Source organism: Mytilus californianus, unplaced genomic scaffold (assembly GCF_021869535.1).
Source record: "Mytilus californianus isolate M0D057914Y unplaced genomic scaffold, xbMytCali1.0.p SCAF_8, whole genome shotgun sequence".
NCBI classification, from domain to species: Eukaryota; Metazoa; Mollusca; class Bivalvia; order Mytilida; family Mytilidae; genus Mytilus; species Mytilus californianus.
In genome coordinates, this window is record NW_026262734.1 from 11,791,092 (window position 1) to 11,806,163 (window position 15,072).

Below are 15,072 nucleotides of genomic sequence, written 5' to 3' on the forward strand. Positions count from 1 at the left end.
ACCCATTTCAAATTAAAAAAACCAAGCGGAAAATGGTCAATTCCTATGCCAACAGATTATAGCCGTAGCATAAAATAAGCCTGTGATTCTTGATTAAACATAAAAGTTATTAAATATACTTTTCATAGGATTATTTAACGTGAAATTTTTTAATGATTAAACTGGTTGCAATTTAACAGAAAAGTATTTAAAGATGCAGGACATCCGATACAGTTTCAAGTCATTGTCATTTTCATAATTTTGATTGGCCTTGGAGAGTTATAAAAGAAAAAAACATAGGTCACCGTGCTTGTTTTCGAGAAAACTAAGGCTGAAAAGTGGGGATTGTTGCACTTTTGTAAAAAAGTAAAGCAAAGTTTTAAAATTTTTGGAGTAGATATATTCTTTGTCATAAATTGATTGGATTCAATCTGATGCTGTGATTAGTTCAAATAAGGGGAAAATAAATCCCCACGAAAATGACTAGTTAATATTTCAAGCCATGCTTAAAATTACGGATAAGTTGCTCTAAGTGGGATATTTTTTTATTTTACTTTTATGTGGAAATCGAGAGGTTCTTATATTGTTATTTTTCTCATAGTGCTATTATACATTAACTGCCTTTTGCGTAATTTAAGCCACATTAATTCATAAAATCAAATTGTAAATTATAGAAAATATCGTTCTTATTACGGAAAATAATACGCATGACGTCCCGCAGATGAAATTCGAACGCTTGAAGTCGTGCCAAGCATTCGGAATCCTTAGGTTTTATTCATGCAGTGCTATTAAAAAAAATTACCCACTCACCTCTACCTTTCCTTCCACAATTTTGAATACATATAATTTAGATTGTCATATTTGAAAATCTTTTAAACTCCTTTCTATATTTCATTGTTTTTGAAAGAAAAAAGGTACCGGTTAAATTTAAGAAAAATCTACAGATAATTATTTCCCGCCAAATTTTCAATGGTTTATATTTCAAAAACAGGCACACGGACCCTTCATTATTTTCTGCTTTTCTAATTTTTTTATTTTTATACTATCAATATATAACAGTCTTCGAAAAAGCCTGTTACTTTAAAAATGAATAGAGAATATCCTTAACGTCAAACTACTCAAATCTGTAAAATAATAAACAGGCAGTAAAACAATTTATAGTTCACTTTTTATACGCCCGTTTACGGGACGTATTATGGTGTACCGTTGACCGTCTGTCTGTTTGTCCGTCTGTCCGTCTGTCCGTCCGTCCGTCTGTCCGTCCGTCCGTCGTTAACATGTCTGACATTAATTCAAAAACGCTTCAACCAATATACATGAAACTTTGGTGAATTGTTTATATCTATTGAAGTGAGCTCAATTTCGTTTTCTATAAATTTCACATTTATCATTTCCGAGTTTTGGGGTTTTATTCATTAAAAAAGGGGGGATTTTCCAGTTTTCGGACAATAACTCAAAAACAATTTCACTAATTTGCATGAAACTTTTGTGAATTGTTCATATCTATTGACATGAGCTCCCTTTCGTTTTTTTATAAACTTTGGATTTACCGTTTCCGAGTTTTTGGGTTTTATTCATTAAAAAAGGGGGGATTTTCCAGTTTCAGACAATAACTCAAAAACAATTTCACCAATTTGCAAGAAACTTTGGTGAATTGTTTATTTCTATCGACATGAGCTCCCTTTTGATTTTTATAAATTTCAGACTATACGTTTCCAATTTATGGGGTTTTATTCATTACAAAAAGGGGGATTTTCCAGTTTTCGGACAATAACTCAAAAATGCTTTCAGCATTTTTTATGAAACTTTGGTAAATTGTTTATATCTATTTTTGTAAGCTTCCTTTTGATTTTTATAAATTTTCTATTTTATGTTTCCGAGTTATAAGATTTATTTGTTTATAGTCTGACAACAGATTTACTACTATTACGCTACAGCAATGTGTATTGCACAACAGCAAGAAATCTTTCATGTAACCAATTTCAAGTTCTCTGACTACATTTATTCAGAAACCTATAATATATCAAATATTTAATTACAATCCAAATTCAGACCTGTATCAAGCTTGAATATTGTGTCCATTTTTGCCCCAACTGTTCAGGGTTGGACCTCTGCGGGCGTATCCAGCTGCGCTCAGCGAAGCAGTTTATTTCAATATATTATCACGAGCAAGATTAAAGTCGTATTGAATCGGGCGCACTGCATTTGCGCCAATTTTTACAAAATTCAAACTTTCTTTCGCGCCACTAGTTTATATTTCATTTGCGCCAAAAAATAAAAACCACATTTGCACCATTTTACAGGTAACATATATAAAAAATTTTAGATATTTCATTGCTTCATCGTGAATAAGATTTTTGTTGTAAGAGTATTTCCCTAGGTAACTAATTAATTTCATACTCATATAAAACTGTAGGTCACGTACGTAGGTTTGAAACTACATAGTGCTCACATGTATATCCACTTCATTTGAACTTTGCGGGTGGATATATAGTTGTCTCATTTGCAATCATACCACATCCACTTATTTTTGTATAAATGAGATAAGTCCGTAATTTTTAATGACCACACATATAAGTCATCCAGTGTACATGAGTACATCCATGTAGCCATTGCTTACAAGCCTTAGTTCAGAACAACGGAAGTTTTAGTTTTACTCTAGTGTATAGACTATAGTGCTTTCTTTTAGGTTTTATGATCTCTTATCACTGAGTTATAAAGTTAGAGTGAAAAGTCTCTTATTATTAAGAAAGTATCTGTGTATAGTGCTTTGACTAATGTTACGATGACTGATTTAGGAGGAATATGTTTTATTATACAATCAAAAATCTGTTAAAGTTACTATCTAAAGTCTCTTTTAGATACAACTATTTTGATACTATATATTTACCTGGGACCGTGTCAATGAATTTGTCCCTGGAGTAGACCGTGTCTTAGGATGGTCTTAGGACACGTCTTATTCCTAAGTCAGATTAACAGAAGTCTCCGTAAATAAGATCATAAGCTTGGTCCTAAAGTTAGGATATATAGACAGGGACCGTGTCATCGAAGGTGTCTTAGGACTAAGATATGTCCTAAGATAATCTTAGGAGAATTTTGCTCTTAGCCGTGTTTCGAAAAGATCTTATCTTAGGATATGTTCTAATTTTGGTCCCAACTTAAGGACTACTACATTAACAAGCTGTCTTAGGATAGTATTTCTGTTTGTATCCATCTGATAAGTTAAGCCTTTTTCAACTGATTTTTATAGTTCGTTCTTATGTTGTACTGTTACACCACTGTCCCAGGTTAGGGGGAGGGTTTGGGTCCCGCTAACATGTTTAACCCCGCCACATTCTGTATGTATGTGCCTGTCCAAAGTCAGGAGCCTGTAATTCAGTGGTTGTTGTTTGTTGATGTGTTACATATTTGTTTTTCGTTCATTTTTTTGTACATAAATTAGGCCGTTAGTTTTCTCGTTTGAATTGTTTTACATTTGTCATTTCGGGGCCTTTTATAGCTGACTATGCGGTATGGGCTTTGCTCATTGTTGAAGGCTGTACGGTGACCTATAGTTGTTAATTTCTGTGTCATTTGGTCTCTTGTGGAGAGTTGTCTCGTTGGCAATCACACCACAACTTCTTTTAAAAACACAGAGTGGACGTGGCAGGGTACTTGTATATCACAACAACAAAAAGACAGTAAAGACTGATCTGAGAGTACTCGCAGCCATTAACAACTAATAAAAAAATCATGCATCTAACACTAAATTATCAATCAGTACACATCCAATGGATTTAGTGTAAAGACGTCATAAACAGTCAGAGAAAAACATGACTATGAGCAATGCCAAGATACAGGTATCGACAGATTGTAGATCCATGACAATTTTAACTTTAGGATAATTTTATGATGTTCTAGCATATAAACAAACATGGCTGTCGCCATCATGCACTGTGATGTGTCTGTGTCTGTTAAATTCGCACTTCTTTTCTTACTCATTCTGTAGGGTTACGGTACAGCAATACAAAATAGATAATTTATGTCCTGAGTTTTTATACCAAGATTACACGAGATTCCCCTTTGAACTAAAAAATCTAAACAGCACTTAGGACTACGATATGACATCTTCGTTAAGATTATCTTATGATACCTTCGATATACAGTCTGAGATATATCATAAGACAGTCCTATAATTTGTCCTAAGATATATCTTAAGACAAATCTTATGACACTTTCGATGACACGGCCCCAGGGGTGTCCTAGGATGGTACGAGAATAGTCTTAACAGTTACGATGTACTAAGTCGAAATAGAAACATTAAAAATATATATTATATATATATATATAAAAAAGTCCAAATTGAAAACAACGTTCAACCCTATGATTGCGTTGGATAAAAACCGCAATTTTTATACGTGTGCATGTAAAACAAATTTCTTGGTAGAGGGGTCTTAATACATCACAAACAACAACATTTTCGAAAAGACCAAAAAAGTGAAAAAGTATGTTTTAAGAAAACGTATTTGACTAACAGGTCGAACAACTGATGTTCTTAAACCCTGCTGACTGCCATTGGCGAGTGCCAAATAAATTGATCACCAGATGTAACAAAATGGATCTTAATAATAATCTAATACCAAACAGAAAACAATATATATGACATAAACTCCATAATAAAAATACTAATACAATATAAAACTATTATACTGTTATAATAATTAAACTAATTAAACAAAATATTCTTCAACAAGTTTTTTAAGGAACCTATCATTTTTTACCTGGGAAAAAAGGGAGGGCTGGTCAAGATGAAGGTGAGTTCGAGTTTTTTTTCTTCTGTAACTGGAAAAGGGGGGTCAATTATATTTATATATTCAAAGTAGGGGATAAATTTTATCGCTAATTAAACATTTGTGAACTTTTGAATTTTAAAGCATATAAGATTCAATTGTGTGACATTATTTTAAATTTGTAGACTAATTTGGTCCGTAAATCAACATTGAGGTTTATAGTACTAAGTATTCTGTTTGAGTTTTAGAAAAAAATAAGCTGAAGTATATTTAACAATTTCATAGTATTACGCTCTTCTAAAATAATTCGTGCTGCCCTTTTTGAAGCCAAAAATTCTATCATTATTAGCAAAATGTTTGCACCTGAACAATTTGTTTGAACAATAAAAATTGAATTGTGGAAAACATTTGAATTTCGGTTTCAGAAAAAAAACGGACTTCTTTTCTTACAAAGGCCGATTCAATACATCCATAAATGAAATGAAGTGGACCTATGGACAAAGCAATGTTATACAGCTAAAATTGCATGCGCATCAGAAATAAAGTCTGTAACAAGGTTTTGTAAATTGTAAACTTTTAATTATACATTAAAATATATGCCATTTATTTCAATAAATATTCTTATTTATTAAATAAATGTTTTAGGACTGTCCTAAGACAATTATAGTTAGTTATCAAATGTTAGGACTGTCCTAAGATAGCTTTGTTTTAATATTAAGACATGCCTCAAATTCGTTCTCTAAAAACATAATAAATAATGTCCTAAGACATATCTTAGGACATATCCTAGGATACTTTCATTGACATGGCCTCTATATTATTGGCGCAAATGAAATGTTTTATTTTGGCGCCAATGAAATATGGGTTGGGGCGCAAATCAGAGATTATTTTTGGGCAAATAAAATGCGAATTGGCGCAAAAGCAAAGCACCGCTTAAAATCAACCCGTTTTGTTTTCATTATTTATGATTTTAATCAAGTGAAACAGGCTATGTTTAATTAACAAAGGCTCAAATTTCGATGAAACAAGTACAACTTTAATCTGAACTAGTTTACGATCCATAACAAAGATCAGATGTTACGCTAACCAAATATTACCGGGGTTCCTCGTTTTCTAGAAAGAAATATAGATCAAACATTTCCTATAAATCTGTATTATGAACAATCTTTGTACAGTGTACCATACCATATGTATTTGTCATGTTTTGTAGATTTTAAAATTATATTTAAAGTGTGTGTGGTTTTTTTCCCTTTCCTGTGATTAATATAAAAAGAAGAAGATGTGGTGTGATTGCCAATGAGAAAGTCAGCAATTGAAGTTCATTACGCAGAACCTTCAACAATGAAGAAAACCCAAATCTTTTATTAAGGTATAAAAATGTCAACTACTCTCAATATCAGCACAACAATCTGCAAATTTGCAAAAGCAAATTTTTGTTCTCTATTCCCTCGCCGGGATTCGAACTCATGCTATTGGGATATCGAGCCACCTAGACTGCACACACACACATATATATAATTTATCGCCCGTTCCACTGTCTATATCACTCTGCTCAGCTCGTAATAAAATTGCTTATCGTCCTTCCCTTCGCCTACATCACCCTGCTCAGTCGCTCCGTAATTCTTGAATTACGGCTTTGAGACGAGAGCAGGCATTATCAGCGACGTCACAATGTCTGAGGAGAAGTTATCAGTGACGTCACAATGTGTAAGGAGACGTTATCAAGCTTGCTTTCGTCAAGCGCAAAACTGTCTAAGGGAGGGGAAAAAGACCAGTAATAGAACGATAAACAGATAATCGGGTTTTCTTCGTATAGATATCGTAAAATATCAGCCGCTCGACACAATGTGAAGCTTTTTAGCTCGTTCGCTGCGCTCACTCACCAGAAAAGTTCACATTGTGACTCGCGGCTGATATTTTACGATATCGATGTGTAGAGAACCCGATAATCTATACATGTATATTATAACGAAAGAGCAACGACCTAAAAATAAAAAAAATCTAATTAAAAAATATTAACGTTACTAGTAATCTGGGACATAATATACTAGTTAGTATAATAGTCCCAGCGTTAATTGATATGATTCTTTATTAATTTGATTTTGAAGCGTTAGAATTTTAACTTCAATGTACACACAAGTCTTTCTTTTTAAGCATCAGAGTCGGATTTAGGAAGCAGGGGGGCGGGGTCCTCCCTTATGGAGCTTTGAATATAATAAATGCATAGACTTTTTACAAGTATCACTTCAAACATTGCCCCCCCCCCCCCCTTTTTTCCAAAATCCTCGATCAGCATCTGAGTATGAGGTTTACTGATTGATGGGATAAGGTCAGGCAAGACATATATATATATATACATGGTAAAAAATATTAGGGAAAAATCCAATAGAAGAAACGTTATCGGCTACTATGCACAAAAACCTGCAGGTTTAGTTTTACACGACTTTACGTATACTCAATCTTAAAACTCAAAGTTTTTGTAATAATACATACTTTATATTACTTAAATTTTGGTCAATACTTATTGAATCGAAACATAAATCCGCATTTAATAAGTGTGAGAAAAAAAATAAAAATTGTTTTTTTTCCTATCTATTATTTTTTTATTGGAAATCAAGGGGTTTTGAGTGTCATTCATCTAATTAAGACCAAACCATTATCAGCTAATCTTTTCGGTGTATTTTTTTTCAATAAATACAATCATTTCACAAAAAAAATCTTATTTAATTGAAAGCTTCGAGTTCAAGGTTGCTTCTTTTTAATTGAAACCTCCTCGGTATACCAAAGATAAAAATGGATAACGAACAACCACAAATAAAGTAAATAAAAGTGAACCTATTCTAAAACGTGCTTTTTTTATTTCTGTTCGTCATTCCGTTTTTGTTGTTGTTGTTACAATTTATCTCAGCAAAGTAGTATATTGTCAATGTTTTTCAATATTAACTAATTCGGTGCAGTGAATTAATACAGATGAAATATATAAATGACAATTCAATGTACTACGCAAATATTGCGGATCGCATTGATTTTATAATTCTCCTATTTTAATAATACTGGTTTTCCTCATTTAACAATATTAATTGAAGTAAAGATATCATTCAGGCAGCAACACAACAGCATAAATAACTCAGTATTGACCAGTATATGAAGGGCGCGAGCGAGAAATTTGGACTGCTACTATAATGGAAGCATTGCACAAGGCGTACAGACCACTCACATACTTTTATTGCAAGAGTTCTTAACGTGCATGCAGATAGCGTGGTACTCAGAGTCTCTCTATACGATTACACGAGACATCCAATATAACATCCAAACCATGAATGGACGTGGCTGCTTATCTATACATCCCGCAGATCCAAAGGACGCAAGGGAAGATAATTTGAAGAACTGACTATCTTCGTAAAGGAAAATGTGCACACCGTTAAAAAGCAAACTTACTGACTGACAGTTAAAATTAAAGCCAAGAATGTTGCTTTCCATTTATGATGCGCTTGTATAAGAAAGTAAACTTAGGTGACTATGCATAGAGAGTACGTTTTTATCCAACGTAATCATATTTGAACGTTGTTTTCAATTTAGACTTGTATATATATACATAGCACAAACAACATTTTCCAAAAGACCAAATGAGTGAAAAAGTATATTTTAACAAAACGCATTTGACTAGCAGGTCAAACAACTAATGTTCTTAAACCCTGCTGACTGCCATTGGCAATTGCCAAATAAACGGATCACAAGATGTAACAAAATAGATCTGATTATTAATTTATTACCAAACAGAAAACAATAAACTTGCGGAAAAGATGGTATACCGCAAACATGAGGTGCAAAAATTTGCACACCATATCCGGATTTCGACAATTAATGTCTCTTCAGTGATGTTAGGAATCGAAACGGTATTTGGAAGGCCATATAATTTACCTCAATTTAGGATAGACTCTTGAATTTTGTACGTGTGCATGCAAAACAAATGTCTTGGTAGAGGGGTCTACATACAGCACAAACAACATTTTCCAAAAGACCAAATGAGTGAAAAAGTATATTTTAACAAGAAATCAGCCCAACAATGTTAGATCTGTAAATTTGCATTCGCAAATTTTTAGTTCTTCCCTCGCCGGGATTCGAACTCATGATACTGAGATATCGTGACACCAAATCGCCTGCACTGTATCCGACGCGCTAGACCACTTGAACACCTAGGCTTCATAATAAAGCTTTCGGTGGCCGGGTGTTACCTTTCCTCGTCAGTTTTAATCTAGCGTCGTAATACAGTACATGATATATAAGGCATGAAGATGGAATTGTTACAGATCAGCTGAAATATCTATTGTAAAGGATCCTACAAATTAATGCAAGATACAGTCACAGAAATATTTATATTTATAAGTACGTCTGAACCAGTGATAACTCTACAACAGATTTATCCATCGGATCACCAGCAGTGATGGTGACACATGGCTGTGTACATTCTGTATATACAACTCGTCTAAACATCAGCCCAACACTGTTAGATCTGTAAATCTCCAGGGCGTGTATTTTCTATCATGATTTCCTTGATAGAGGGTTGTCGCTCACAAGGCAGCTATTAAAACCAAGAGGTCCAAGTGGTGACGTTGAAATTGTCCCTTCGTAAATTTCATGGACACCATCACAAGTTTGTTTGCCGTTATGGAATATCCGTTTCACAGATGACAATGAATATGTTCAAACTGTTTTAACAATTAATCCCGCCCCCTTTCCTCCGAATGTGACCTACCGAATGTTTGTACTAGCATGAGCAACACGACGGGTCCCACATGTGGAGCAGGATCAGCTTAACTTTCCGGAGCACTTGAGATCAACCCAACTGAGTAATTGGTGGGCTTCGTGTTGCTCAGTCTTTGGGTTTCTATGTTGTGTTTTGTGTCCTGCTGTTTTTGTTTTCTTTTTTAGCCATGACGTTGTCAGTTTATTTTCGACTTATGAAATTGAATATCCCTATGGTATCCGTCGCCTCTTTTTTGTCCTTTAAGAAATCTGCATGGCTTAAGCGCGGATCGTGAATGAACTGCAAAACGTAACTGTTGGATGATGAAATAATCATATTATTGCATAAATGTTTGCTTAACATGTAAGAAGAGCCTCATTAGACTTTATTAGATAAAACAAGTCATTTGTATAATGTCGGGCTAATTGTAGGATAAATTTTAAATAATCGTTTGTATGTTTGAACAAAAGTCCATCATTAATTTACTGTATGTATTACTTGAAAAAATGACCCCCTTTTTCCACAAATGTCGCATTAAAACGTGTTTATCCCGACATAAGGATTCTCGAAATAAACATAAATAAATTCAAGTGAAACAGTGGCGTATAGAAAAAGGACAGTCACATGTATTCTAAAGTAACAGTGAAAATAGTCCAAAACATTGACTATCTTAAATATGCTTAACTAATGCTTAACTAATTGTATAGTTTTATTGTTAATATTCACCCCATATGTAACAAGTGTTAGATTAGTTTTATTAATATTAAAGAAATTTCTTGGTATTCCTAAACGGAAGATTTTATACACACAGAAGAAGACGTATACTTAACAACAAAATTATTTTCATTTACCTGTGTATATATGACGCAGGTTTCTTCCAAAGGAATGATTTTCTAAAAATTGTTTGACATTTCACAGTGATATCATACTTTAACTTTGTTTAAACCTGTTTATTTACTTTTGAATTTAATTATTTATCCCTTGTAATTTTTTATTAATTGTGTATTTGCATTCAGGTGTCACAGTTCAAATTTATTCGTTCATTGTGTGTTAATTTACGTTTTTTGATTGAGTTAAGCCTTCCAATTGATATTTTATAGTGTGTTTTTCTATGTTGTGATGTTATACTATTGTTTCAGAAAAGGGAGAAGGTTTGGTACCATTAAAACGTTTAATCCCGCTGCAAATGTTTGCACCTGTCCTAAGTCTGATTACAGTAGTTGTCGTCTATTTATGTAGTTCATACGTGTTTTTTTCGTTTCTCGTTTTTATATAGATTAGACCGTTGGTTTTTCCGTTTGAATGGTTTTACACTAGTAATTTTTTGGGGCCCTTTATAGCTTGCTGTTCGGTGTGAGCCAATGCTCCGTGTTGAAGGCCGTACCTTGACCTATAATGGTTTACTTTTATGTATTGTAACTTGGATGGAGAGTTGTCTCATTGGCACTCATACCACATCTTCCTATATCTATTAACTTTAACTACATGTTCAAATATATTTAAGAACTTAGACAGAATGAAATAATAACTTTCTTTTGCTTCATTATAATGAATGATACAGAATCAGATACAAATTATTCTTTGTTAAAAACTCTACTTCAAACAAGAGTTTGCAACTGTAAAACGGAAATGACAATTTTTGTTTTTATACGTTTGATCGACATTTTTCAACGAAGTACGCATTTATATGGGAAATTATTGTACAAGAAAATAAGAAGATGTGGTATAATTGCCAATGAGACAACTATCGACTGAAGTTCAAATGAAGTGAAAGTAATTAAGGAATTATAGGTAACCGTACGGCCTTCACTAATGAGAAAATTTATTCCGTGTGGTCGGTTATAAAAGGCCCCAACATGAAAAAATGTAAAACAATTCAATTGAGAAAATCAACGGCCTAGTTTGTAACAAAACTATTTACGAACAACAAACATAACAGACATATTAAAACCTGACTTAGGAAAGGCACATATAGAATGTGCGGGATTAAACAAGTCTGTGAACACTCAACCCGCTCTTGACCTGGGACAGTTGTGTTACAGCACATCATAAGAACAAACTGTAAAAGCAGTTGCAATCGACCAAACTCAAAAGATCGCTTCAAGACACAAAACAACTAATATAAAACAGTAGACAAAAGCATCGAAATAAGAGTAATCAAGGTTACTGAAAGGTAGTTCAACTGAGACAATTTCAACTAATAAATAAATCTTGTTCTCTAAAACTGAAGTATCACTCATTACACTTCCAACGGATTTAGTGTTAAAACAGTCTGAGAAACGCATGCATGACCTTGTGCAATGCCAAAATATAAGTAAACTGTATCGACAGGATGTAGAATCAAATATAGTTATATATTTAGTTATGTTTTAATTAAAAAAAACCAATGTGAATGACAATAAAAACAATATTTAAAGATTTTTACTGATTTAAATTGATAACGTTTTAAGATAACATTATTTAAAGGATCGATTAATTTACGTGGATCGTATATATATATATCTAAATGTGCGGGCTTTATAAACCATATTGCTGTATTAGATTGGGTATGATATCCCGTTTATAATAAGAACTCTACAGATACAGCCGACCTTCCCAACCAAATCATTGCATTTTTTAAAGATTTTGGAAAGGTTACAAAACATTTGTTGTTATGAAATTCCTGACTTAAAACTTTATCGGACAGTAAGACATAATTTACGTTCATAGAAACCTAAAACAGGACTACAGTAACGAGCATGGTTAACACATTGTGAAATATGTACAGGTAGAAGGGGGCTAAAGGAAAATCAAACGGAAAATTAACAATTGGGTACGAAAAATCGTCTCTTTTGTCGTTAAGTTTAGTCTAAGATTTCCCGTGAAGTATTAAAATCTAGATAAGGACAGGTATTGCTGTCTGTATTTTATTTACTGTGCTCTTTTTCTTCTTAATTCATGTCGGATATCTCGGATATCCTCTACGTGTTATTGCTGTTTTTTTCGTTCGGTTGTTTTCTCACGACGTCGATCTCCCATATCCTTGTATTCTTATGATATACCCAGATACCGTAAAAAAAATACCCCTCTCCTCCCCAAACTCATAAAGCAATGAAAACTTATATATATAGCAAATTTGTAACTTGGATATCACATAATCCTAATAAAATTACTTGTTCAAGTGATCATGATTTAATCATTTATTTTTCTATATCGATAACGACCTGTCTTAACTCCAAAATTTAAGACTTGAACCAACAGCTACATATTTTAACAAGCCATGCAGTAGCCAAAAAGGGGGTCCAGGGATTCGTGCAAACCCCTCTTTCAAAACAAATAAGCTCATTTAAAGTCGACGTTCTGATTGAACTTTGACTATTAAAGTTGAGATTTTGTTTGAACTGTGACTATCAAAGAGTCGATGTAACCCCCATAGAAATTCCTGGCTACGGATCTGAAATTAAAATGTACGGATTTAATTCCATTATTATTGATAATTACCTTTACACACATGTAATGAGAAAAGAAATAAATAGAGAAGGATGGAAAGAGAGAGGGAAAACAATAGAAAATTTTATTCTAACATCAATAGATCAATAGATGCAATTTATATAAATGACTGAAATCTTCATTTTTGTCACTTTACCATTTTATACGACTGCAAAAATGTAATCTGTCATAATTATGAATATCATGGTTTTTTCATCCTATGTAAAATTACTCCGATAGTGATCGAACCCGATTTGCGTATAGAAATATGGTCACCATGAATTGTCTCGTCAGGCCATAACATCTTTGTAGAGGTCGCTGGGATGACTTTTGTTTGGTGGCCGTTTTATGAATGTGTATATAAAAGAGAAGTCAAGATGTGGTGTGATTGACAATGAGACAACTCTTCAAAAGAGACCAAATGACACAGAAATTCACAACTATAGGCCACTGTGCGGACCTCAACAATGAGCATATTCAGCCATAAATAGCCCCGCAATCACATATGTAAAACAATTCTAACGAGAATGTAGCCGGTAACTGTACCGTGTTAAGCTTTAACCTACCTTCGATTGCAACTTTAGTCATCCCGTTAAAGCTAGTATACGCACTATTTTCTTTCAATAGCCCCTTTAGCAATTAAACAATGGAGACAAACAGTTTATTCAACATCAAGTTTCTATTCTTGATCTTTACATACATACTCAATATAAAAAAAATATAAAAAAAAAACGAAATAGATTGCTAATCGCATTTTTATTGGATTCACGGGTGATCGTGCGAAAACTGAAAGATTTGCAATCGATTTCAAGAAGAATTTTTGGGATACAGACGACAAAGTGAGACAGTGGTACAATCTAGAAAATAAAAAGACACCAGGTATGTAGACTTTACCTTTACCAAAAAATTTCTTTTTTTGAATCTTCATGTGTAAATTTATAACAATTTACATAGAAATTTAAACAGGTTTTCTAGATGTTGAAGATAAATGTTTACGTCCTATGGACAAAATATAGTACAATCGTTGAATGAATTTGTTTCAGGAAATGACAAAAAAGAGCAACATGAACATGGATTCAACGAAAATCCTGAGGAAAGAGTGGTAGGTGTGAATCAAATGATATGAGAGTGAAAGAAAATTAGTCAGAAACCCAACGGCACAAAACAAAAAATCATCGCAAGCGAGGTAGACATGTATCTCAACAAACAACACAGGGATCAGTGTCCCAATGTACAAAAGCATAAATTTAATTCACTACTAGTGAAAATAAAGTTGTGAATATGATTATTGTATCTGTCACTCAGCTTTTTTCGCAGATGATAGATCAATTTTGTTATAGATGTCCTAAATTTACCATTTTCTCACTAATTTTTGAAGCGATATTTATGTGCAACAGTACTCCTACCCGAGGAAACGACCCGAGATGCATTGATTTTTTTGGGGGGGGGGAAAGGGAGGGGGTTATTGAAATGATGTGAATTGTTTACTTCAAAAACTTATTGTGTACAAAAAATAAGCCAGCTTAGAAACTAAATTCCTCTACAAAATCGTGCTACATAAGAGTGAACTTTTCTACAAATCTCAAGAGTTTCAAAGAATTAATTGGGAAACTTGTATTTGGTTAACATTAAAACCAACGATATATCGTATGTAATATTGATTATAACATAATTTGTACCAAAATAATTTTGTTGATATTGCAGGGGCTATACATTCATATCATATCATATATAATATAATAAATTACTTAGTCTAGTATAACTCAGTGTGAATCTCCGTTCATTTATTTTACAATATCTCTGATCAATGCTGAATCAGAAGGTTTTAAGTGACCTTGTTATTATCTTTAATTGGATCTTGCAGAGTTGCTCTTGACCTCATTAAGCTGTGGTCATTCATTGAAATTCCGTAACACCCATCCCAATGTTCTCAACTGTAATAAATCATAGGTTAAGGTTAATGTAACCTATGTATAAACAACATTCCGCGCTTAAACTGGTTTGACAGGAAGACGTTCAGTTGAAAATTTAATATAGACATTGAACTTCATTTGGTAGTTTCCTTTAATTCATAAAATTGGCAAAGTTAGATGTGTACTCGTCGTTGGA